General features: G+C 36.4%; 1 protein-coding gene across 3 annotated transcripts in view; it reads right to left on the reverse strand.

Annotated features, from left to right (window-relative positions):
* Positions 1 to 22,930, reverse strand: part of LOC140148715 (protein Spindly-B-like) — a 32,658-nt gene extending 9,728 nt beyond the window's left edge. The window contains exons 1-2 of one of the 3 annotated variants that reach the window (XM_072170757.1): positions 22,791 to 22,930; positions 19,071 to 19,254 (exon numbers count right to left, since the gene is read on the reverse strand). The gene's annotated coding sequence lies outside the window, so the exon portion shown is untranslated. Of the gene's footprint in view, positions 1 to 19,070; positions 19,255 to 22,738 lie in introns of all 3 variants that reach the window. The other 2 variants (XM_072170759.1, XM_072170758.1) reach the window with 2 other exon arrangements.
* Between the last annotated feature and the right edge of the window lie 1,774 nt (positions 22,931 to 24,704).

The following is a 24,704-nucleotide window of genomic DNA, read 5'->3' on the forward strand; positions in this document are numbered from 1 at the left end:
TTTTCTTATTATAATACTGGTGGATCATTTCTGCGCTCGGGGGCGCAGAACATCCACGGTCGGAGTTGATGCGCTCGGAAGCAAAATAATGGGCTATTTCATTATAAATGACACGTTCACAAAAATGGCTTTTATCATATCTGGTTGATATAATTAGGGTGATAATGCAGTGTTATTAACTTAATTCTAAGTATGCCACAAACTACAAGCTACATGAGCATTTTACAGAATTCTGTCTATTTTTTGTATAAAAAATTGCCAAAAGGTACATTTTAACCCAATTTTGGAGTCCCATTTCATTTTGCCCATGTATTCTGAATTAATTCTTTGAAAAATTAGGTACATTCTATGGCAATGTGCTTGTTGCAATGAAAATATGATATGTGTGGAACATCATGCAAGTTGAATGGTGAAAATTGGTGCAAAAATGTTAAAATTCGAGATTCTTGCAAAATTGGCATTTTCGTTAAATAAAAAATGAGTGTCCTCTCCAATTCATGCCTCCATTTTTGTTAACATTAAAGAGGAAATATAAACCCTTACCCTACCTGTATAATCTGTGTTATATTACCAATTGATGGGACAGGGCACTGATTGAGGAATTCATTTATTTTACATACAGTAGACCACTTGTTCTTGATACCACAGTTCCGCGTTAAAATTTGTCCTCTCCAGAACTGAAGTTAATTACTAATTGTTGAAATAAGAAGGGTTATATCATAGAATGTGAAATTTGTAGAGGAAGAGTGGTCTTCCTTCTACCAAGGTGGCACATGATTTGGTATTTGTTGCATTTTGCAAGCCTGTATCCACGATTCTGTTTGCAATTTAACAAATGTCCTCTCCAGCACAATTATGTCATTTCCATGAATTGGTAAACAAACTAAAAATAAAAATTTCAAAGAGCCAAACCTACAGGAAATTTTTGCATTTGATTGCAAATTATGCTTACAAACCACTTTAGTGTTCAAATTATTGTCCAGTTGTTGAGAACACATATGATATTATTCTGCATTGAACTTGGTTAGCTAAAAATTGCAATATTCCTAATTTAACCAGAATATTAACCCTGTTTGTAGTGGATTTTAAATGCTGGGGATCTTTTATGCAATAATATTGATAGTTTCTTGTTAATGCAGCTATTTCTAAAGTTAAAGTATGCTTTATTATGTGTTAAAAAATGTGTCCTATCCAGAACAAATGACACAGGAGGGGTCTGTTATTTTAGGTTTTCCATGACTAGTACAACAGATTGACGCAGAATACTAACTTATGCATCAGTGTAGCTATTGGGCAGGACAAAATGACTATTTCATGAATTTTTCATGTGAAGATAAAGTTTATCCTTAAAAATATGTAGTAATTTTGCACCATTTATCTGGATTAGTATCAATTTACTAATTGTTTTATATTGAAACTGGCATATTTAAGACACTGAAGTGTAAAGGAACATACAACAATTATTACAGACTAAATATGAATAAGTATGAACCCAATGTTGGTTACATATACTCTTTCAAAGTTGTGTATTAAATTGTTTAAAAAAATGTCCCCTCAGGCGGCAGCTATGTTTTACACAGCAAAAATTCAATTTAATTTTTTAATGGTTCCTGAGGGTTTGACGCTCTAATATTTTGAGAATTATTGACACACCATCTGAAATTTGAAATGATAATGAATTTGCATGAAATAAATGAGTTTGAATTTTGACCCCTTTTGGGACTCAATGTTGTCATTTATAATGAAATAGCCCTAATACATTTTCTTATTAGGCCTATATTAATAAATATACATGCGTATAATAACTAGTATTAGGCCTATTATAACTCCAAATTGAAAGCAAAATAATACATTTTCTTATTGAAATTACGGCGGATCATTGTTAAGCGCTCAAGGCAGAAAATCTACTGTCGGAGCTTCTGCGCTCGGAAGTCAAATAAATTATTTTCTTATTTTATTAATAAAATATAATTATGCATGCGTATAATAACTAAACTCCGAGAAGTTTATTGTTATTAGTATAACCGAATTGGCAGCAAAATAATAGATTTTCTTATTATAATAACGGTGGATCATTGCTGCGCTCGGGCATAGAGAATCCACTATCGGAGTTGATCGCTCGGAAGCAAAATAATACATTTTTTATTAGGCCTATATTAATAAATATGCATGCGTATGATAACTAGTATTAGGCCTTTTATAATAGGCGCAGAGAATCCACTGTCGGAGCTTCTGCGCTCGGAAGTCAAATAAATTATTTTCTTATTTTATTAATAAAATACAACATGCATGCGTATAATAACTAATATTTTCTTATTATATTAATAAAAAATAATATGCATGCGTATAATAACTAAACTCCGAGAAGTTTATTGCTATTAGTATAACCGAATTGACAGCAAAATAATAGATTTTCTTATTATAATAACGGTGGATCATTGCTGCGCTCGAGCGCAGAACATCCACTGTCGGAGTTGATGCGCCGGGCGCAGTCCCTTATATGTAATAGTGGATCATTGCTGCGCTCGAGCGCAGAACATCCACTGTTGGAGTAACTCGCTCGGAAGCAAAATAATGGATTTTCTTATTAAAATAACGGTGGATCATTGCTGCGTTCGAGCGCAAAGAATCCACTGTCGGAGTTGATGCGCTCGGAAGCTAAATAAATTATTTATATTAGCGCTACGGAGAAGTTTATTACTATTAGGTCTATAGGTCTTACAAGTTTCATTTCTTTACTGTTTTCTTTCTTCTTCATTCTTTTTTCTTCATCTTTTTTTTTCGTTCACGTTTCCTTGTCCTCATGTAACCGCAAATAATTCCTATTCAAATATAATTCTGATTGACACATGACCACTTGCAATTCGGCCTTTGTTAGTCACCAGATAAGTAGGTGTCATTTTGTGGTTAATAGATAAAAGGAACCGATAAGGCCGCGACGAAAAAAGAAAGTAGGGTCGGCCATTTTGTTGTTGTTTTTTTGGAAATAACCAAAATAACTGCGCTCGGAAACAAAATAATATATAGGCCTAGGCATGCGTATAATAACTATAACTCCGAATGTATTGACATTATCATTACAATAATTATATATTGATTTTCTTGTTCCAAATATATTGGTGTGTATTCGAGGGTTTTTTTGTCATGTTTATTCCTAATATATTGTCAAGAACATTCCAGGTTGCTTTTTAAAAAAAGTTTGTTGTCAAAGTGTGATTGAGAAAATATTTATTTTGGGGCAAAATAGTGGCGGATTATTTCTGCGCTCGGCGCAGATAATCCAGTGTTGGAGCTTCTCGCTCGGAAGTAAAATAACATCATTATTTTCTTAATATTAAAATACTACGCTCGAGCGCAGATAATCCACTAAACGGAGTTATAGTTAATTAATTAATTAATTAATTAATTAATTAATTAATTAATTAAATTAATTAATTAATTAATTAATTAATTAATTTATTATTAAATTAATTAAATTAATTAAATTAATTAATTAATTAATTAATTAATTAATTAATTAATTAATTAATTAATTAATTAATTAATTAATTAATTAAATATGTATTTATTTATTTATTTTATTATTTATTTATTTAACGAGCGATGCGTTCAAAACAACAACATACATAATTATATACAAAAAGGAATAAAACACAATTAAAAGTAGAATGCACAATTATGTCACAAAAACAATTAAAGGAGGATTTCGTGATCCTAGCATCCTCTTTTTATGAATTTTTCAATAGATATCCACAAAGTAGGTTATTCCCAAAATTTAAGTTGATTCCGAGTGTGCGTTTGTGATTTCCTTATTCGGGTATATATCGTAGGCCTTGGTGTAGCCTAGACTACCCCGTAGTCCACTTGCCCATTGTGCATACTCTGGATATTGTATTTAAGCTTAAAACTCTGATTTAATTAATGTGTGCACAATTGATAGATTTTCACATCTGATCAGTCACCCTACTCCCTCTGTTTGTTAGCTTCCCAAGTGGACTACTGACATTGCCTTGCGGTTAAGATTTTTAACACGGGACTCTATGGAGAGTTAGGCCAATTTCTGGCCTAACTAAAATTGTCCATGATGTAATAATGCATCTTTAAATGGATCTGCCTTGTGATTGGTCGCTTACAATTCAAAGTTCATAGTCGAAATTTCGGGGTTCGCTATCAATAAACTGGTAGATTCCAAAATCAGAATTGTTCAGTATTAAAGTGAGCCGTTATAATTATGCAAGATAATGTTGCATTCAATTACTTTTATTGTCACTAATCGTCTGATATTTTTAACTCTTAATTTTAATAAACATCAGTATAATTTTGAGTTCAACGAAATGGGTTCATCATGACTAATAATAACATATTTTTAATAAAATTCGACTATGGCATAGTCTAGGTGTAGCCTAGATACCGGCGACATGAAACCACGTTTATTGGTTCCTTTAATCTATAACCACAAAATGACGGCGCATAATTATCCTCATTGATATTGTTCTGTATTGTTCTGAATGTTTTGTGTGCCGTGGATTTAAATTTGACATTGATCTTCGGTTATGCTAATTTTTGGACCCCCTCCGCTTGTTTGGGAATCCAATGGATTACACCTACTTATCTGTTGACTAACAAAGGCCGAATTGCAAGTGGTCATGTGTCAATCAGAATTATATTTGACTAGGAATTATCTGAGATAGCAATTGCGGTTACATGAAAAGTACCGACAAGGAAGCGTGAACGGAAAAAAGGGAAAGAAAAAAAGACAAAAGAAGAAAAGAATGAAGATGAAAGAAAACAGAAAATAAATGTAAAATGAGAAAAAAAAACATATTATATTATATTAGACTCTAGACTCTTTTTTTTTTACTTCTGAGCGCAGTTACTCCAACAGTGGATCATGTTCTGCGCCCGAGCGCAGCAATGATCCACTGTTACATATAAGGGACTGCGCCCGGGCGCATGGCAACTCCGACAGTGGATGTTCTGCGCCCGAGCGCATCAATGATCCACCGTTCATACATACTCACGATATAACGACGTTTCTGATTGGATTTGCGCCTTTTTTTGCTGGTCATAAATACCGTTTATGACCAGTACGCAGGGCATAAACAAGCTGCGTCACGCAGCGTTGGAACCCAATTAACACAATCCACGATTTGCTAGTGTTGCGTACACGCGAATGTCACCGCGCCCACTCACGCGGAGCGCAAAAGATGACGCGTATTACGCGTTGACTCCCGGCCGTTGACCTCATGAGTCGAGCTGCTTCCTGCAAGTAGGCCTACTCATTTTCTTCCAATTTATGAAGGAAAACGGTATGGAAATGTTATTTAAACTTGTAAACCCTTATTATTTTCATCTGTATTGAATTGCTAAGAATGTTGGGTATGTATGAACGGGGTTCATTCATAGGATTTCGGGCATGATCGCTGTTTATGCCCTCGGTTCACGCCTCGGGCATAAACAGCGATCATGCCCTCAATCCTATGAATGAACCCCTAATTATTATAATAAGAAAATCTATTATTTTGCTTCCGAGCGCATCAACTCCGACAGTGGATGTTCTGCGCCCGAGCGCAGCAATGATCCACCGTTATTATAATAAGAAAATCTATTATTTTGCTGTCAATTCGGTTATACTAATAGCAATAAACTTCTCGGAGTTTAGTTATTATACGCATGCATTAGGGTGCATACGTAGCCCCCTAATTTTCAAAAATGTAAGCATTGAACTTCTACCTACCCCTATAGTGTTCCACTTCCTAAAAGAACCCCTCATGTGAAATTTGGTTGAAATCGATCATTGTCTAGGGGTCCCACAGGCCGTTCAAAAGTATTTTGCTACTGTAGCACTAAACGCAAAAGGCAGCTATTTGGAATGCAATATATTTATGTAGAAAATGATAGCTGCTTTATGATTCATTCTGCATAACTACCTTGTCCATAGTTTCTGAGAGTTTTTCAGAGTCCTAATTCACAAAATTAAATGCAGAGCAGCTTTGGGCAATATAAAGTACATAGTTACCAATAGCTGCCTTATGCTATATTTCACTGGAGCTTCATGTACACAGTAATATATGGCAAAACAACTACATGAATTTATGCTGAAGTCACAGAACTTTACGCCCAAAGGCAGAACAATGTCAGAAATGGTACTAACTATGCTGCTGAACACTAACTTTAAAAAGGAAGCTTTAAATACCTGCTTGCTTTTGCATGTTTGATATTTTAATGTCATACATGTATTTCTCTTCAGATTTCCGCTTCCGAAGGTTTGACATAAGTCTTGTTTATCACATTCAAAGTATCAACAATATGAGCAGATGCTTGGTATGCAGCAAAGTTAGGCCAGCTTTTAACATTCTCTGTGAGAAACTCATGGTCTACTTTGTAAAACTTATCAGCAAGGGTAGTACACTGGTCTATGCATTTGGGAAATTTGGGCCGGGAATTTGGGCTTCCCAAATCCAGTACCATAATGATCACTTTGAAAATGCATTACTTCCTGAGGCCTAACAGCCAAGAGTCTGACAGCTAGTGCTTGTTTCTCCTCTTTCGGTACAACACTACTGAAGAGTGCATGTGGTACCATCTCTGTATTGAGGTGCAGAGATGCCTTTGGAAAGCTCTGATTTCACTGCTTGAAACTACAGGATCTACGGCCTCATACATTTTAAACAGACAGTGGTACAGTTTCAAGTCATTCCATGGTGCATTGCCAGCAGACTTGCATGTACATTGTGTAAACCACCACAAGCTGCTATAGATAAGGGTAGCAAATATCACTAAGTCCCTCACTCTTGGCAATTGTTGTCTTGTTGTAATTATTCCTTGGGGAAGTTTGAGATTCCACCAGATGGATCTTTATGGCATCATAGAAGCTTGGCCATTAAACATGCTTTGCTTTGTGCAGTGCTCGGGCGGGGCTCTGGGTAGCCTCAAGTTCACTTTGTCCTTGCCACCTAAAAATAGAAGACATATTCCACAAACTCTTGATGATCATCTTTTGAAGGCCTAATTTGGGGGTTAAGGTTTCATGAGCACTAGCTCTCCAAAGTCTCCAAGCATGCCAAGCTTCTATCATCTTCCGAGTGCTTTCTGTATGGGGAAAGGCTCAACTAAGTAAAGACGCCGATCACTCTTTTATGGCAGTAATTCAAAGTACTTGTGAAATCGCAATAAAAGAGAAACATCAGGCAACTTTGAGACCTCAATCTTTAAGTCATTGAACATATGAGTATAATTTCACCAATGTGATGCCTACACAACCTGACCACAGGAGTGCACGCCTAGGTGTCGCTGAATGGTCACAGGCTGATGTCACATGCTAGACTCTGTTGCTTCCAGTGGTGTCAAATACCATGTTAACTTGCAGAGAAATGAACAGGAAATCAAAACTTCATGAACAGCACTTATGTGAAAAATATAAATTATAGGCCTAAAATCACACACTTTTCCCATGAAACATATTAAAATACATGTGGCAGCTATTATTTTGTACATATTAATAGCCCAAAAAGCTGCTTTATGTATTTTCCTTTTATTCTATTTCAACAAGTGATAACCAGTGAACTCACAGCATCAATACAAATAACACAGAGAAGGCAGCTATTGCATTTGCAATACATTAATGAAGCATTTACAAATAGCTGCCTTATGAACATAGGTAAGGAAGAAGATTCCGTACTTTGGGCTCCCCGTGGGACCCCTACACGACTTTCATTTTCGTTTAAATTTCATAGGGGGATTTTTTTAACCAATGGAACATTTTAAGACTAGGTAGAAGTTAATTGGTAACTATGAGGGCTACGTATGCACCCTAGCATGCATATTATATTTTATTAACACTAGCGGGACACCCGCGCTACGCGCGGGTCCCCGCTAGGTGAGTAAATGGGAGCGTTCAATAAAACGTGAGGAATTACTGAACAGGTAGAATCATTGAAAAGGTAAATTTCATTTATTTGAGTCTGACCCTCGTTAAGCCTAAGTTTCCATTTTAGTTTCTTTCTTTCTTTTTAGTTTCTTCTACATGGGCCAATTTTGTTCCATCTTTTAAAAACATTTTGCTGCTAAGCTTGCAAATTTCCGTTACCATGTTTTTTATTTACTCAATCCCGTTCCCATTATTTTCTAAGTCTGTCCTTTCTTACATTTCCCTGTTGACTTCATTTTTTATTTGCTGCTTAGCTTGTGATTTCCCGTTTTCATGTTATTTATTTAGTTCTGTCCTCAGTTTAATAGCTTTTTTAATTTAAATCATCTAATTTTATTAGATTTTATTATTCTTTCCTTCTTTAGCCTATTTTATTCCCGTTTTCATTTTCTTACTGTGACTAACTATAGGCTAACCCACATACCGTGAGGGCCTACCTGTTTGTCCTCATTTTGTTTTCTTTTTTAATTACAGTAGGCCTACCTCTTCATGTTGTTTGTACTTTTTAACACACATCTTTTCCCGTATTTATTACGCCTTCGGTCGGTCGTTCACCGTATTATCATTCATTGCGCGACTCTCGTCGTTTACTGCGACATGGCGTAGTGCTTGCGTTACCAGCGGCGCTATCGCTGCGCTTACGCTAGCGGCTTGGCATTAGATACGCCCGTATGACGCGCATGCGGGCTAGCTTGACAACTGACTCCTTTTTGTTTACCCAGCATAGCAACGTACCACATTTTCACTGATTTTGAGGCCAATTCTTGACCGTTTTCAACCAAATAAAGTTTAAACACGTTCCCGTATATTCATCGATCTCCCGTATGAATTTGGCGACATTTGGATCGAAACTGACGGAGCCTTTATAGCATACATAGATAGATACATACAACATTTCCCTATTTATAGTAAGACTAGCGGGATACCCACGCTTCGCGCGGGTCCCCGCTAGGAGAGTAAATGGGAGCGTTCACTATAACAGGAAAAATTACTGAACAGGAAGAATCATTGAAAAGGTACATGTTTATTTATCTAAATATGTCTCTTCTAACATTATCTTTTTTAGTTTCCTCTGCTTAGCTTGTGATTTTTCGTTTCCATGTTATTTATTTATTTAACCCAGTTCCCATTATTTTCTAAATCTGTACTTTCTTACATTTCCCTTTTAGCATCTTTTTTATTTGCTGCTTGTGATTTCCCGTTTCCATGTTTTTTTAATTTAATTATGTTCTCATTATTTTAGCTTCTTTTTTTCTTACATTTCCTGAATAGTTTCTTTCCTTCTTTGTTTCGTTCCCGTTTCATTTAGTTACTTTAACCCGTTGGTCTAATTACTCGTCTTTTTTTCCTCATTTTAATTTAATTTTTCTTTATAGTACCGCTTCATCCCGTGACCCGTCCATGTACCATTTTGTCCTTTATCATTTTTCCTTCTTTCCCTATTATCATGTCCACTGGTCTCTGGCTCGCTTAAGTCGCGTGGCTCTCGCGCCGCTTACTCGCGCATTGGCGTATCGCGCATTACGCACGCTTGGCGCCGACGCGCTGCCGGCCAGCTGCAGTGACGCGTATGCTGGTAACTGATTTTCATAACAAAAACCCGTTTTACCCATATTTTCACTGTTTTTGCAGCCAATTCTTGACCGTTTTCAACCAAATAAAGTTTAAACACGCCCGTATATTCCTCGATCTCCCGTATGAATTTGGCGACATTTGGATCGAAACTGACGGAGCCTTTATAGCGATACATACATAGATACATAGATACAACATTTCCCTATTTATAGTATGATAATAAGAAAATAGCGTTTATGTTTCGTCTATATATCGTAGGCCTTGGTGTAGCCTAGATGCCGGCGACATGAAACCACGTTTATCGGTTCTTTTAATCTCTAACCACAAAATGACGGCGCATAATTATCCTCTGCCGTGGATTTAAAATTGACATTGATCTTCGCTTATGCTAATTTTTGGACCCCCTCCGCTTGTTTGGGAATCCAATGGATTACACCTACTTATCTGTTGACTAACAAAGGCCGAATTGCAAGTGGTCATGTGTCAATCAGAATTAAATTTGAATAGGAATTATCTGAGAAAGCATTTGCGGTTACATGAAAAGTACCGACAAGGAAAGCGTGAACGGAAAAAAAAGGAAAGAAAAAAAAAAGACAAAAGGAGAAAAGAATGAAGATGAAAGAAAATAGAAAATAAATGTAAAATGAGAAGAAAAAAAAACCAAAACAAAACAAAAAAACATATCTATCTATAACAAATTACCGAGTTGCAAAAACTTTTCGAGATAAAAACTCGAGCGGTGGTGATGCAACTGCAAATTTCACTTTTGCAAACCTAATCATTCACCGAAGTTACGCTGCATATTCACCTCACTTTTTTTCAATCTTAGTGATTAAAGTCTAAAATGAGCAAAAATACCTTTAAAAAATATCCAGGGACCTCAAAATATTGAGCATCAGTTACTATGTCTGCCTAACAACTACATCGCGTCAAACATAAAAATCTTGCGTCTTCGCGTACCAACACGCCGCGTCAAATAAAAAAGCGCGTATCATTTAGTTCGCGTCATCTCGCGACATCGCGTATCAACACGCTGCCTCTAAAGCAAGTGGGAATAATAAACACGGAAAATCAAAATGAGTGAGAAGAGTGCATGGGTGCCATGGGTTAGCGAAATTATTTAACAATCCGCGATGCACGGGTGACCATCAAATTTTTCGAACATGGCAAAAATACAAATTAATAGCCGTTATAAATTTTTTGAGCATTGGACCTACTTATGCTAACTTATAAATTGTACATTTTCTGATTCACATTCACAAATGTTTTAGCAGTTGACTAGGAAGAAATACTAAAACCATGATTTATACTAGGGACAAATAAGAGGCCGAGCGGATAAGAGGGAGAAGAGGGAGCTAAAGGGAGAACAGTGGAAAGAACAAGGAGGATAGGGGACAACACGGGGGGGGGGGGTTATAACAAAGAAAAAGTTGATCAAAATGAATTAAATGAAACGACTGATCAATCGGTAACAAATTAGGGAGTTGGTAAAATTGTTCATAATAAAACTCGGAGGGTGGTGATGCATTCGTAAAATTGCATTTATTTACGAACCGCGAAAGACGGGTGACCGCTAGTATAAATAAAAGGAAGGTTGCTCATCTTGTGCGCGAGTGTTCTCCGAATTGCCTAGACTTTCGGCTATGATTTAGTGGTATATTGATCGGGTACATATTGCCATTTTTCCATCGGACATTCGTTTTTGCAAAAATTGGTGGTAACTAAGAGAATAACATAAAAAACTGTCGTGTTGCTATGCAAAATCGATCGCAGTGGTATTGTGGGTAATAAGGACAGTGTGAACCGCGTAATAATATTTCCATTAAAAAACCATACGCAGACCAACATTGCCCCGTTTTCTGCCAACTGCGAGGTGGCCAAGAAATGATTCAGGCTATCTAGATGCACAACAGCGCATAATTTAATAATGATCTTACGAGCTTTTCTTCCCTACGCAGAGCTACGCGCCCCATTTTCCGCCACTGCATCAAGGTTGGCAGCCAAGAAATTAAGGCTACGACGCGTGAATCAGGTCTTTGCGTCATCACTAAGGTAACGTAGGAAACAGTGGTCTGGTAGTCTAGAATGGTGATAGTGCCTGCTTGGAGACCCGGGGTGCAGACAGTCAGTGTACAATTTCATTATTTATTCTAGGCCTATGAATCGTCCGGAGATTGAGGAATATATACGGGAAATGCATTGCACTTTATTTGGTTCAAAACGGTCAACAAATATGGTTAAAACCGGGATTTTTTTTTCCCCGGGCTTTTTTATTGTCAAAACTCAGTGGTAGCGCGTACCGTAACTAACTGGCAGCGAGTTGGTGTAGTGCGTTGGCGTACAAGGGATGTGACTCGCACGCACGGGGCGCATATGCATAGGCCAACTTTCCGTGCCAGAGAAATAGAAAAGAAAAGAAAGTAAGACAAAACTGAAAAGGTAGGCCTACTATGGATGGGTTATGGGTACAGGGTTGTGGATTAGAGTAAATAAATAAATAAATCTATATAAATAAAAGGAAGACGCATAGGCATAGGCCAACTTTCCGTGCCAGAAAAGAAAAGAAAGTAGGACAAAAAGGGGTACTGGGTTTGGTTAAGAGATTACCAAAATGATAAAAATCGTAAGGATACGGGAGGAAGGAAGGAACCTAAAAATGAAAGAATAAATAAATAAATAAATAATTCATGAAAAAGGAAGCTAAAATAATGAGAACAGAATTAAATACAAGCGGAAATCACAAGCTATAACTTAATAAGCAGGAAATATGAAAAATGGGAACAAAATAATAGAAAAAGAACCTAAAGCTAAAAGGACAAAATGTAAGTCAGGGTAGATTTATAAAATAATGCATGGGAACGGGGTTCAATAAATAAATAACACGGAAACGGAAAATCACAAGCTAAGCAGCATATATCTATTGGAACAAAATAGATTTATGTAGAAGAAACTGAAAAGAAAGAAAGAATAAAATGAATAAAAAAGAAAAGAAAGGGAAGACAAAAAAGATACGGTATTATACGGGTTACTAAATGAAGCGGGAGCAAAATAAAGAAGGAAAGAAAGAAACTAATCAGGAAGCGTAAGAAAAAAAAAGCTAAAATTAAAAACTAATCAGGAAATTATAAGAAAAATGAAGCCAAAATAATGAAAACAGAATTAAATAAATAACATGGAAACGGGAAATCACAAGCTAAGCAGCATAAAAAAGAAGCTAAATGGGAAGCGTAAGAAAGCACAGATTCAGAAAATAATGGGAATGCGGTTAGGCCTAAATAAATAAATAACATGGAAACGGAAAATCCCAAGCTAAATAGCAATTTTTAATGGGAACAAACTAGACCCATGTAGAAGAAACTGAAAAGAAAGAAAGAAGCTAAATGGAAATGCAAGAAGGAACAGGTTTAGAAAAATAAAATTTACCTTTTCAATGATTCTACCTTTTCAGTAATTCCTCCTGTTTTAGTGATCGCTCCCATTTACTCATCTAGCGGGGACCCGCGCGAAGCGCGGGTATCCCGCTAGTTATATTATATTAGACTCTAGACTTCTTTTTTTACTTCCGAGCGCAGTTACTCCAAAAAAGCAGTGGATGTTCTGCGCCCGAGCGCAGCAATGATCCACCGTTATTATAATAAGAAACTCTATTATTTTGCTGTCAGTTATTATACGCATGCATAATTATATTTTATTAATAAAATAAGAACATAATTTATTTGACTTTCGAGCGCAGAAGCTCCGACAGTGGATTTTCTGCGCCCGAGCGCAGTAATGATCCACCGTTACATATAGGGACTGCGCCCGGGCGCATCAACTCCGACAGTGGATGTTCTGCGCCCGAGCGCAGAAATGATCCACCAGTTTCTTCCTGCTAAGGACCCATTTCAAATCAACTTGGGTTCATACTAGCCTGAATCCTTCTGGCCTCTAATGGCGGCGCCTTTTTTACCCACAATCCTTCACGTTGCCTAATACAGCACAGTGGAGCGGCCGTGCGTGAGTATTCGAGGACTGGAGGATCGAGTCTAGGTTCATACTGGCAATTTCTTTTCCTTTAAGGGGGTACTACACCCCTGTGGTAAATTTTTGACTATTTTTGCATTTTTCTCAAAAAATAGTAACACACTGGTAAAAAAAGTTATGTATATTATTGGGGCAAGAAATCCAATTATTACACTGAAATTTCAATGACTCAAGACAAGCGGTGTAGTAATTGGATTCCTTGCCCCTATAATATACATTAATTTTGTTACCAGTGTGTTATTAGTTTTTGAGAAAATGCAAAAATAGACACAAATTTATCGAGGGTGTAGTACCCCTTAATTTTTGTACTAAGGCCATAATTTTGTATGTAGGACTATATATTCAATTGTGTTATAATTTTGTTTCTTGTTTATATATAATGTATATTTGTTGTTTTTGAACGCACCGCTGGTTAGGCGTGTGCCACTGATACAAAAGTGTATGTTCCAATGAATAAATAAAATAAATATACTAATAGCAATAAACTTCTCGGAGTTAACTTATTATACGCATGTATATTATATTTTATTAACATAATAAGAAAATAGCGTTTGTGATTTCCTTATTCGTCTATATATCGTAGGCCTTGGTGTAGTTTAGATGCCGGCGACATGAAACCACGTTTATCGGTTCCTTTAATCTCTAACCACAAAATGACGGCGCATAATTATCCTCTGCCGTGGATTTAAAATTGACATTGATCTTCGCTTATGCTAATTTTTGGACCCCCTCCGCTTGTTTGGGAATCCAATGGATTACACCTACTTATCTGTTGACTAACAAAGGCCGAATTGCAAGTGGTCATGTGTCAATCAGAATTATATTTGAATAGGAATTATCTGAAATAGCATTTGCGGTTACATGAAAAGTACCGACAAGGAAAAATAAACGAAAAAAAAAGGAAAGAAAAAAAAGACAAAAAGAAGAAAAGAATGTAGATGAAAGAAAACAGAAAATAAATGTAAAATGAGAAAAAAAACCAAAAAAAAACAAAAACTAAAAAACATATTATATTATATTAGACTCTAGACTCTTTTTTTTTTTTACTTCGAGCGCAGTTACTCCAACAGTGGATGTTCTGCCCGAGCGCAACAATGATCCACCGTTATTATAATAAGAAAATCTATTATTTTGATTATTTTTTTTATTAATATAATAAGAAAATATTAGTTATTATACGCATGCATATTGTATTTTATTAATAAAATAAGAAAATAATTTATTTTTATTATACGCATGTATATTTATTAATATAGGACTAATAAGAAAATCTATTATTTTACTTCCGAGCGCAGTTACTCAGACAGTGGATGTTCTGCGCCCCGAGCGCAGAACATGATCCACCGTTACATATAAGGGACTGCGCCCGGGCGCATCAACTCCGATAGTGGATGTTCTGCGCCCGAGCGCAGAAATGATCCACCGTTATTATAATAAGAAAATATATTATTTGCTGTCAATTCGGTTATACTAATAGCAATTCACTTCCGAGCGCAGAAGCTCCGACAGTGGATTTTCTGCGCCCGAGCGCAGCAATGATCCGCCATAATTTCAATAAGAAAATGCATTATTTTGCTATCAATTTGGAGTTATAGTTATTATAATAGGCCTAATACTAGTTATTATACGCATGTATATTTATTAATATAGGCCTAATAAGAAAATGTATTATTTTGCTTCCGAGCGCATCAACTCCGACCGTGGATGTTCTGCGCCCCCCAAGCGCAGAAATGATCCACTAGTATTATAATAAGAAAATGTATTATATTGCTTCCGAGCGCAGTTACTCCAACAGTGGATGTTCTGCGCCGAGCGCAGCAATGATCCACCGTTATATTATAATACCAAAATCTATTATTTTGATTATTTTTTATTAATATAATAAGTAAGGCTGGCATTTTCGGTCGGGTAAACGGGTACCCGCCCGAGATTACATTACCCGGGTAGGAAATACCCTACCCGGGTACCAAAATCAAAAAAAAAAAAAAAAAAAAATTTTTTTTTTTTTTTTTTAAGTTTTTATTTTTCGGTTTTGTAGTGTCCCTGGACCTAGACCTAAATGCTAGGATCATTCATGGTTGACCTAAAAAAAAAAAAAAAAAAAAAAAAAATTTCAAGATATTTTGTTATTTTTAATATGAAAATTGATAATTTGTATTCATGTCATAGTCTATTAATGATTTCAAAATGCATTCAAATTCAATACATTTTGAAATCATTAATAGACTATGACATGAATACAAATTATCAATTTTCATAAAAATAACAAAATATCTTGAATTTTTTTTTTTTTTTTTTAGGTCAACCATGAATGATCCTGGCATTTAGGTCTAGGTCCAGAACACTACAAAACCGAAAAAAAAAAAAAAAAAAAAATTTTTTTTTTTTTTTTTTTATTTCAGGTACCCGTTACCGCTTGAAAATTGCGGCGGGTACCCGGTACAAAATTACCGAAAATGCCAGGCCTAATAATAAGAAAATATTAGTTATTATACGCATGCATATTGTATTTTATTAATAAAATAAGAAAATAATTTATTTTTATTATATGCATGTATATTTATTAATATAGGCCTAATAAGAAAATCTATTATTTTACTTCCGAGCGCATCAACTCCGATAGTGGATGTTTCGGTTATACTAATAGCAATTCACTTAATACTAGTTATTATACGCATGTATATTTATTAATATAGGCCTATGTATTATTTTGCTTCCGAGCGCATCAACTCCGACCGTGGATGTTCTGCGCCCCCCGAGCGCAGAAATTATCCACCAGTATTAGGCCCTATAATAAGAAAATGTATTATATTGCTTCCGAGCGCAGTTACTCCAACAGTGGATGTTCTGCTCCCGAGCGCAGCAATGATCCACCGTTACATATAAGGGACTGCGCCGGGCGCATGAACTCCGACCGTGGATGTTCTGCGCCGGCGCAGAAAATGATCCACCGTTATTATAATACGAAAATCTATTATATTACTTCCGAGCGCAGCAACTCCGACAGTGGATTCTCTGCGCCCGAGCGCAGCAATGATCCACCATTACATATAAGGGATTGCGCCCGGGCGCAGGTACTCCGACAGTGGATGTTCTGCGCCCGGCGCGCAGCAATGATCCACCGTTATTATAATACGAAAATCTATTATTTTACTTCCGAGCGCAGCAACTCCGACAGTGGATTCTCTGCGCCCCCGAGCGCAGAACATCCACTACCGGAAGTTCTGCGGAGGGGCGCAGGAGCTCCACTGGTGGATGACGTACATACATGTCGCTTATTGGGAATCCAATGGATTACACCTACTTATCTGTTGACTAACAAAGGCCGAATTGCAAATGGTCATGTGTCAATCAGAATTATATTTGAATAGGAATTATCTGAAATAGCATTTGCGGTTAAATGAAAAATACAGACAAGGAAACGTAAACGGCAAAAAAAGGAAAAAAAAAAAAAGACAAAAGAATGTATATAGATGAAAGAAAACAGAAAATAAATGTAAAATGAGAAAATAAAAACAAAAGCAAAACTAAAAAACATATTATATTATATTAGACTCTAGACTCTTTTTTTTTTACTTCCGAGCGCAGTTACTCCAACAGTGGATGTTCTGCGCCCGAGCGCAGCAATGATCCACCGTTACATATAAGGGACTGCGCCCGGGCGCATCAACTCCGACAGTGGATTATACGCATGCATATTGTATTTTATTAAGAAAATAAGAAAATAATTTATTTGCTCTTCCGAGCGCAGAAGCTCCGACAGTGGATTTTCTGCGCCCGAGCGCAGCAATTTTTTTTGCTGTCAATTTGGAGTTATATAGTTATTATAATAGGCCTAATACTAGTTATTATACGCATGGATATTTATTAATATAGGCCTAATAAGAAAATCTATTATTTTACTTCCGGCGCAGTTACTCCGACAGTGGATGTTCTCGCCCCGAGCGCAGAAATGATCCACCGTTACATATAAGGGACTGCGCCTGGCGCATCAACTCCGATAGTGGATGTTCTGCGCCCGGCGCAGAAATGATCCACCATTATTATAATAAGAAAATATATTATTTGCTGTCAATTCGGTTATACTAATAGCAATAAACTTCTCGGAGTTTAGTTATTATACGCATGCATATTATTTTTTATTAATATAATAAGAAAATGTTAGTTATTATACGCATGCATATTGTATAGGCCTAATAAGAAAATGTATTATTTTGCTTCCGAAAGCGCATCAACTCCGACAGTGGATGTTCTGCGCCCGGCGCAGAAATGATCCACCGTTCTGATCGTACGACAATATATTATTTTCCTTCCGCGCGCAGTAACTCCGACAGTGGAGGTTCTGCGCCCGAGCGCAGCAATGATCCACCGTTACATATAAGGGACTGCGCCCGGGCGCATGAACTCCGACAGTGGATGTTCTGCGCCCGGCGCAGAAAATGATCCACCGTTATTATATCGAAAATCTATTATTTTACTTCGGCGCAGTAACTCCGACAGTGGATGTTCTGCGCCCGAGCGCAACAATGATCCACCGTTACATATAAGGGACTGCACCGGCGCATCAACTCCGATAGTGGATGTTCTGCGCCCGAGCGCAGAAATGATCCACCGTTATTATAATACGAAAATCTATTATTTTGCTTCGGCGCAGCAACTCCGACAGTGGATTCTCTGCGCCCCCGAGCGCAGAACATCCACTACCGGAAGTTCTGCGGAGGGGCGCAGGAGCTCCACTGGTGGATGACGTACATACATGCATAATTACATAATACGTAAAAATGACCCAAAATATTCATCCATATTTCAGACCATGATCCACAGCGGGTGCAGGTCAGGGGCCAGTGTTCGAAATAAGCACTTATCCTCTTGTCCAAAAATCACTGGGGACAACCATATTGAGCTATGTACTTATCCCCTGGACAACCAATATATTTTACCTCCATAAGTTATTAAGTATGACACATTTTGGGGACAACCAAAATGTATTGAGGACAAGCAGAATTCATGCTTTAGTTATCCTCGGGATAACCTCCATATTTTCCTTATTTCGGACACTGTCAGGGGCAGTTATGTTAATAATACCAGTTTGCTTGTTGTAAAGTCACTGGGTGGGCACTTAAAGGGGCAGTTGATGGAATGAATATGGTACCGGTACTTTAAATGTTCTATAAATAAATGCCCTTATTAAATTCATGTTTGTTTTAATTGATGTATGTCTTTGTGGTGTTTTTGCTTGCAACAATCATGTTTGTATGCAAGTGTGTGTAAGATAAGTAATTTCATGTAAAGGGGTGCAATAATTTCAGGCCTTTGTTTTGCATTGCACCTCCTCCATCTTTTGTCATTTTTGTTGTATTTTGATGTTTTTGGAAATAAATGAAGTTGAAAACTTGCGTAAATAAATGACCACCCACTTTGTTGGGTGCATATCAAATTAATCCGAAGATTATTTTTGTGATGCGAAACCCAATAGCCAATGTAGGTCCATTTTCGGGGTCCATTTTTTTGATAATTTTTTTGTAAATCTGTTTCATCTCACCTCAATTTTCTGGCTGTAGTCTTGTGTCAATTCTTCACATCTGATCTCGAGATCATTATTTTGTTGCAGCAGACTGTTTCCTATCTGAGCTGATAGCTTTAAATTGCCTTCCTTCTCTTGTAATTCCTTCTTCAGTTTGGCAATAAGCGGTCTTTATCTTCATCTGCCATTGTTGCTTCAAGTTCTATTTAAAAAACATTTAAGAATAAAAAAAAAAAAAAGGAAAAACCCAAGAGAAAGAATATTTAATATGGTGTATGGACCATGTTACATGTAGGGATGAGAACCAGAAAGCTTTACCTCACTTTCTAATAATTTTTGCAGTACTTCGTTTTAGGTCAATGGACTCTACAAAGACGTAGTCTAAAAAGTGCTGGTACTTTATCTTTGATACAGAAGTCATCATGCAGTGATAGTTAGATTTCATAAAATAAAATCGCCTTTATGTAAAACGGATCGCTGTGGTGAAAAATGATGCATTACTTGCTTCTTTGTACAGTAAGTCATTGTAAGGCATTGTCAATGATGGCCGCAGAAAATGCAGAATTTTAAAAACAGACATTTACCCATAACTTTGCTTACTTTTGACCTACAAACATGGTTGACCCCTCATTTTTTAAGTTAAATAATCACCTTTTTAAACAAAATAATTTCCATGTGAAATATCCTACTTGAACATTTTGTGATCATGCCTACGATAGCAATTACAGACAACAATGATTGAATTTTAAAAGATATATTCTAAATGCCACAAAATACTTTTTGATAGGCTGTACAGCCCAAAAAAAGGGTGATGTTTCAAAAAGCTTAGTGTACCAGCTGAATTGAAGCAGCTAATCCTCCTGAGCATTTTGACACCTTAAAAAAAAATCGGTTGAAAAATGAGACAGTGCGGCCAAAAAACTACGCATAAGGGGGATTTCTTGGGACCCCCCTATTCAGGGTTCGAATTCGGCTGTATCGCATAGCAGTTTGCTCCACATTTTGAAGTAACTGCTACCCAATTTTGCATTTGTATAGCACTTTTTATAGTGCTTTAGTATATGGAAGTATCCTGATTATGATGAATTAATTAGCCAAAAACTGCTACACAAATTTTTAAACAATTGAACCCTGCCCTATTTTTCACTATTTTGACAATTATGGGTGTTTTCTTTGCTGTTTGTTGGATTTTAATGATTATTTGTAAACATGATTTGGGGTCCCTTGGATTATATATTTATGCAATTTTTACACAAATCGTATGTTTTGATGCAAGTTTAAGAGCTAATTTAGATTTAGTGCGCATTGGCCGGCACTGTCTCAATTTTTGGCCGATTTCAATAAAATTGGTGTCAAATTACACAGAACAACAAGCTGTTAGCTGACATCAAATAAGCTGGTACCCTAATCTGTTTGCAACTACACCCTTATACAGCCTATCACTACTGTCAATAATTATTGCATTTGAATTAATTCATCACCAAAAGTTGCTATAATTAATCAAGAAAGTTCAAAATAATTGATGCATTTGATAGGAAATGATTGGTTGATGCATTCAAAAGGCTAGCAACGTTGTTTTTTGCCTCAGCAATTTGTATCGATTGATCGGCGTAATGCTCTGAAAACGGAAGTATAACGTCATTGAGCATGCATCATTGCAAAAGAGATCAAGTAAATTCTGCTTTAATAATTAAAAAATTATTGTGTGTAAATTCGAAGCTAGAGTTCTTGAGTATTCTACATAAATAAACATAATTTTTCACCAGGTTCGCCATCGCAAATAATTTTCATAGTGAAAAAGTATGTTTATTTATCAGTGTTGTAGGTCTCGAGACCAGCTAAGCATGGTCTTGGTCTCGGTCTCGGTTTCGGACCTGCTGGTCTCGGTCTCGGCCCTCCTGGTCTCGAGGTCTCGGTCCGAGACCGGGTTCGAGGCCGGCAAAATAGCACTATTTTCTGGTTACCTGGCAACAAGTCTGCTCAGACAGTTTTCATCAATTGAATCATTAAAGAATTTACTAAATTCTCAATTAACAGTCTCAATCTTACATCAGGACCTACTCATTTTTTTCCCAATTTGGTCCAATTACTAATTGTTCAAAACATTTTATAAATTCAATCTCAATCTCCAGAATCCAATTCTGTTTAAATCTACTAACTTTAAACAATTTCATTGGTGCATTTGCCCAAATAATCTTTTTTATACGTGCCAAAAAGCGGCAACATGAAAGGACTCACAAAGATTACCAGATATAAGTAAAATCTATATAACGGTTATGAAAAGTTTTCATATAATATTTTACAATAACATTTCCGATTTTGTTGTACATAACGGGCCTACATTTTATTTTAAAGTTTAACATAAACGTTTGACAACATTTAAAAAATTATTATTTTAAAATGTTTCCTAAAGTCCACATCAGGCCAACCGTTATTTTAAACAACTTTTTGGGAAATTGTTCTTTAACGTTTCAAACACCTTGTGTTTGCTGAGAGATTGTTTTGAAATATTACCGTAACCACTCGGGTATATGCCCACCCCCCTAGATGGGCAATTTCACTTAACCGAGGAGGGGCTAGTAGTTGAATCTAAAAATAAGAAAAATCTTCCCCATTTGTATATATGTCCAATATATCAGTAATTTCTATCATCTTTTTCAATTATAAGTATGGAATGTTAATTTTTAACTATTTTTAAATATTTGTTCTTAAATGTAAAAGAAAAGCATTGATATGATTTAAAAACTTAGCCAAAATGACTACTGGGCTTATACCCGAGTGCACCCTTGTTCCCCGAATGGTTTGAAAAATAAGGGGTGGGCTTATAGCCGAAGGTGGGCTTATACCCGAGTGGTTACGGTATATGAACGACTAGTGCATTGCATTTATTATTTCTTTTAAAGGGAAATCTTTGGGCGGAAGGATTTTTTTTTTCAAATTCCATACTTGGACATATGGCAAGAATAGCAGATAAGGCCATATGCAACTTGCAACTTAAAGGAGGATTTCGTGATCCTAGCATCCTCTTTTTATGACATTTTTCAGTACATATCCACGAAAAAGGCTTATTCCCAAAATTTCAGTTGATTCCGAAATGCCCCTTTAAGGCCCCATGATCAAAGAGGCATTGTAATAGAGCTTTTTGAGTGCATTCTTTTATAGCTTTTGGGCCCAATATAATATTATTGCTATGTTACTAACGGGCCATTTAAATAGCCTTATTTATCTTATTTTGGATCCAAATGTTTAAAAAAATAATTGAATTTTGGTATCCTTGCTTAAAAACCTAGCAGTAAAAATGGATTGCATGGCCCATTATATACCAGTCACCGAAAAAGTTATCATTCAATAATGATATTACTTTCAAGCCCGGTCTCGGTCTCGGTCTTGGTCTCGGACCTGCCGGTCTCGGTCTTGGTCTCGGACCAGTTGGTCTCGGTCTCGGACTACCTGGTCTCGGTCTCGGTCTTGGATAGGCCGGTCTCGACTACAACACTGTTATTTATATGCCAATGTTTTCCCATGCCAGCCCATGGCATGGCCATGTTTAAAATGTTGTTGAATTCGGCAGGTACGTACTACATCATGTACATGTATAATACCTAAGCTTATCGCAAGACCCGGTCGTATGACTTATATTTAGTGGGAAACGAACGGAAGATTACACAAAAAATAATACACCAGACCTTTTCTCACATGAACAACTGATATTTCTTGATTACCCCGTAATAACAATACCTTTCCTCCTGAGATTTGTAAGCTTGCTTTCTGCTGTTTATTGCAGAACGTCTTTCGTCAATTCAAATTTCGTCCGTGCACTCGCCAAAACACAAAGTTGCCAGAATTGCTGTCAAAACGTTGACTTCCGCGAAACCGCTCGAAATGATTCAGCAGCATCTGAACTTCTGAAGAGGCCTGCAATGATTTTTTGTTTAATAGTTTTAATTTTATTGATTTTAATATTCACCAAAATCAAGCATTCGTCCAAACTGGGCAGAATTTCTATTGGTCTATTTTCATCCGTTACAGCAACATTGCTATTGGGCTTCAAAACGTAATGTTATAAACACGGCGAATGTCATAGTCTTGAACAAGGCCTGGGGGGGGGGGAGATCTTTTCGATCCCATACACCATGTATTGTACACTGCACCGCCAACCAAGGGGAGCTAAGGGGGGGGTATCATAGTTATACTGGCGGGCAGGGCGGGTAGCTTTAGCTGCTAAGCCTAGGTACTCATTGTACTCTTGCACCCCTTCCAAATATATTCTCTCTCCCTATTTTTTGTTATTGATTCGATTCAAATTCAATATTTTTTTATAAATTATTTTGATTCAAATTCAATTAATTTAATTTTGATTAGATTCACCCAGCATTTCAATTAAATTCCAATTCAATGCTTCAGTATTTTTAATTCATGTGAAATATAATGCAGTGGAGACTGGGGATTGCATCTTAGAAGCGGGGAAGAGTATTTGTTATATTCTTCATTCTATTTATAATACACTGAGTGTAACATAAGACATATCCACAATATATTTTATGTTTGAAATATGACATGGAAATAAATTGATTTTGATATTTTTGAATTGTGTTACATGAATTGAATTGGAATCGAAATGCACTAAAAATATTGATCATGATCGTTTCAATTCAATTATTTCCCTTAATAATTTTAGCTTGATTCGATTCCAATTTGATTCTCTGTTTCTCAAAATCATTTTGATGCAATTTCAATTCAATTTGTCAACACTCAAACTCAAAGTAATTTTGATTCAATTCCAATTCAATTATTGATCAACTATAATAATTTCAATTCCATTCCAATTCAATGCATCAAAATTTTAAAATTCAACTTCCGAGTTCCAAATAATTTTTAATTTTTGTTGTTCACAATTGGGTCATTCTACTAGGCCGGCTTGAACAATTTTTAAATTGTATTTAAAAATGATGCTATACAGCTATAGGCCTAATATAGTATAGCTAGCTATAGTAATTATAGGGCCTACGCCTAGATTTTTTTTCATCATGAGTGACCCAGTGCCACGATGATCAAGTACCCCCCCCCCGGCCACCGCCATGATCCGTAAAGCTGCATTTAATAGCACATGACCATAATAATAACACACCCATCCCCGTTTTTGCTTGTTTTTCTGCATGATTGAGCCCTAGCATATAGCCCCTCACTTGGTGAATATTAAAATTATCATTTTCAAAGCTGAAGGGGCACATTGGTATTACCATATACTATTTATAGTACCCACCCCTCCCTCCCATAGCTTCCAATAAAAGCTAAATAAAAATTACACCCCCCCCCCCCCAACTGTTCAGAAAACATTCACAAAGATTTTGACAGAAAATAGTTGGAAATGTACAACGGATAAACCATTTTAATAACATTTCAAAACATTCATGAGATTTATAACCCGACATATAATGTTATTAAAATGTTTTGTTTTGATCAAACCCAAAAACTGAACTTAAAACTTATTTTTGTATTTTCAGGGAAACAACCCGGGCAACCAGCTTTTCCACTCACCATTTTTGGTGTAAATAAGAAAGACTTGAAATAAGTCTACTCAGACCCGGAAGTGAATAGACACACTCCACCACACAGAAGCAGTGCATACCTGGCCAGTTACATTAATTTTCC

This window comes from Amphiura filiformis, chromosome 3, assembly GCF_039555335.1.
Source record: "Amphiura filiformis chromosome 3, Afil_fr2py, whole genome shotgun sequence".
NCBI classification, from domain to species: Eukaryota; Metazoa; Echinodermata; class Ophiuroidea; order Amphilepidida; family Amphiuridae; genus Amphiura; species Amphiura filiformis.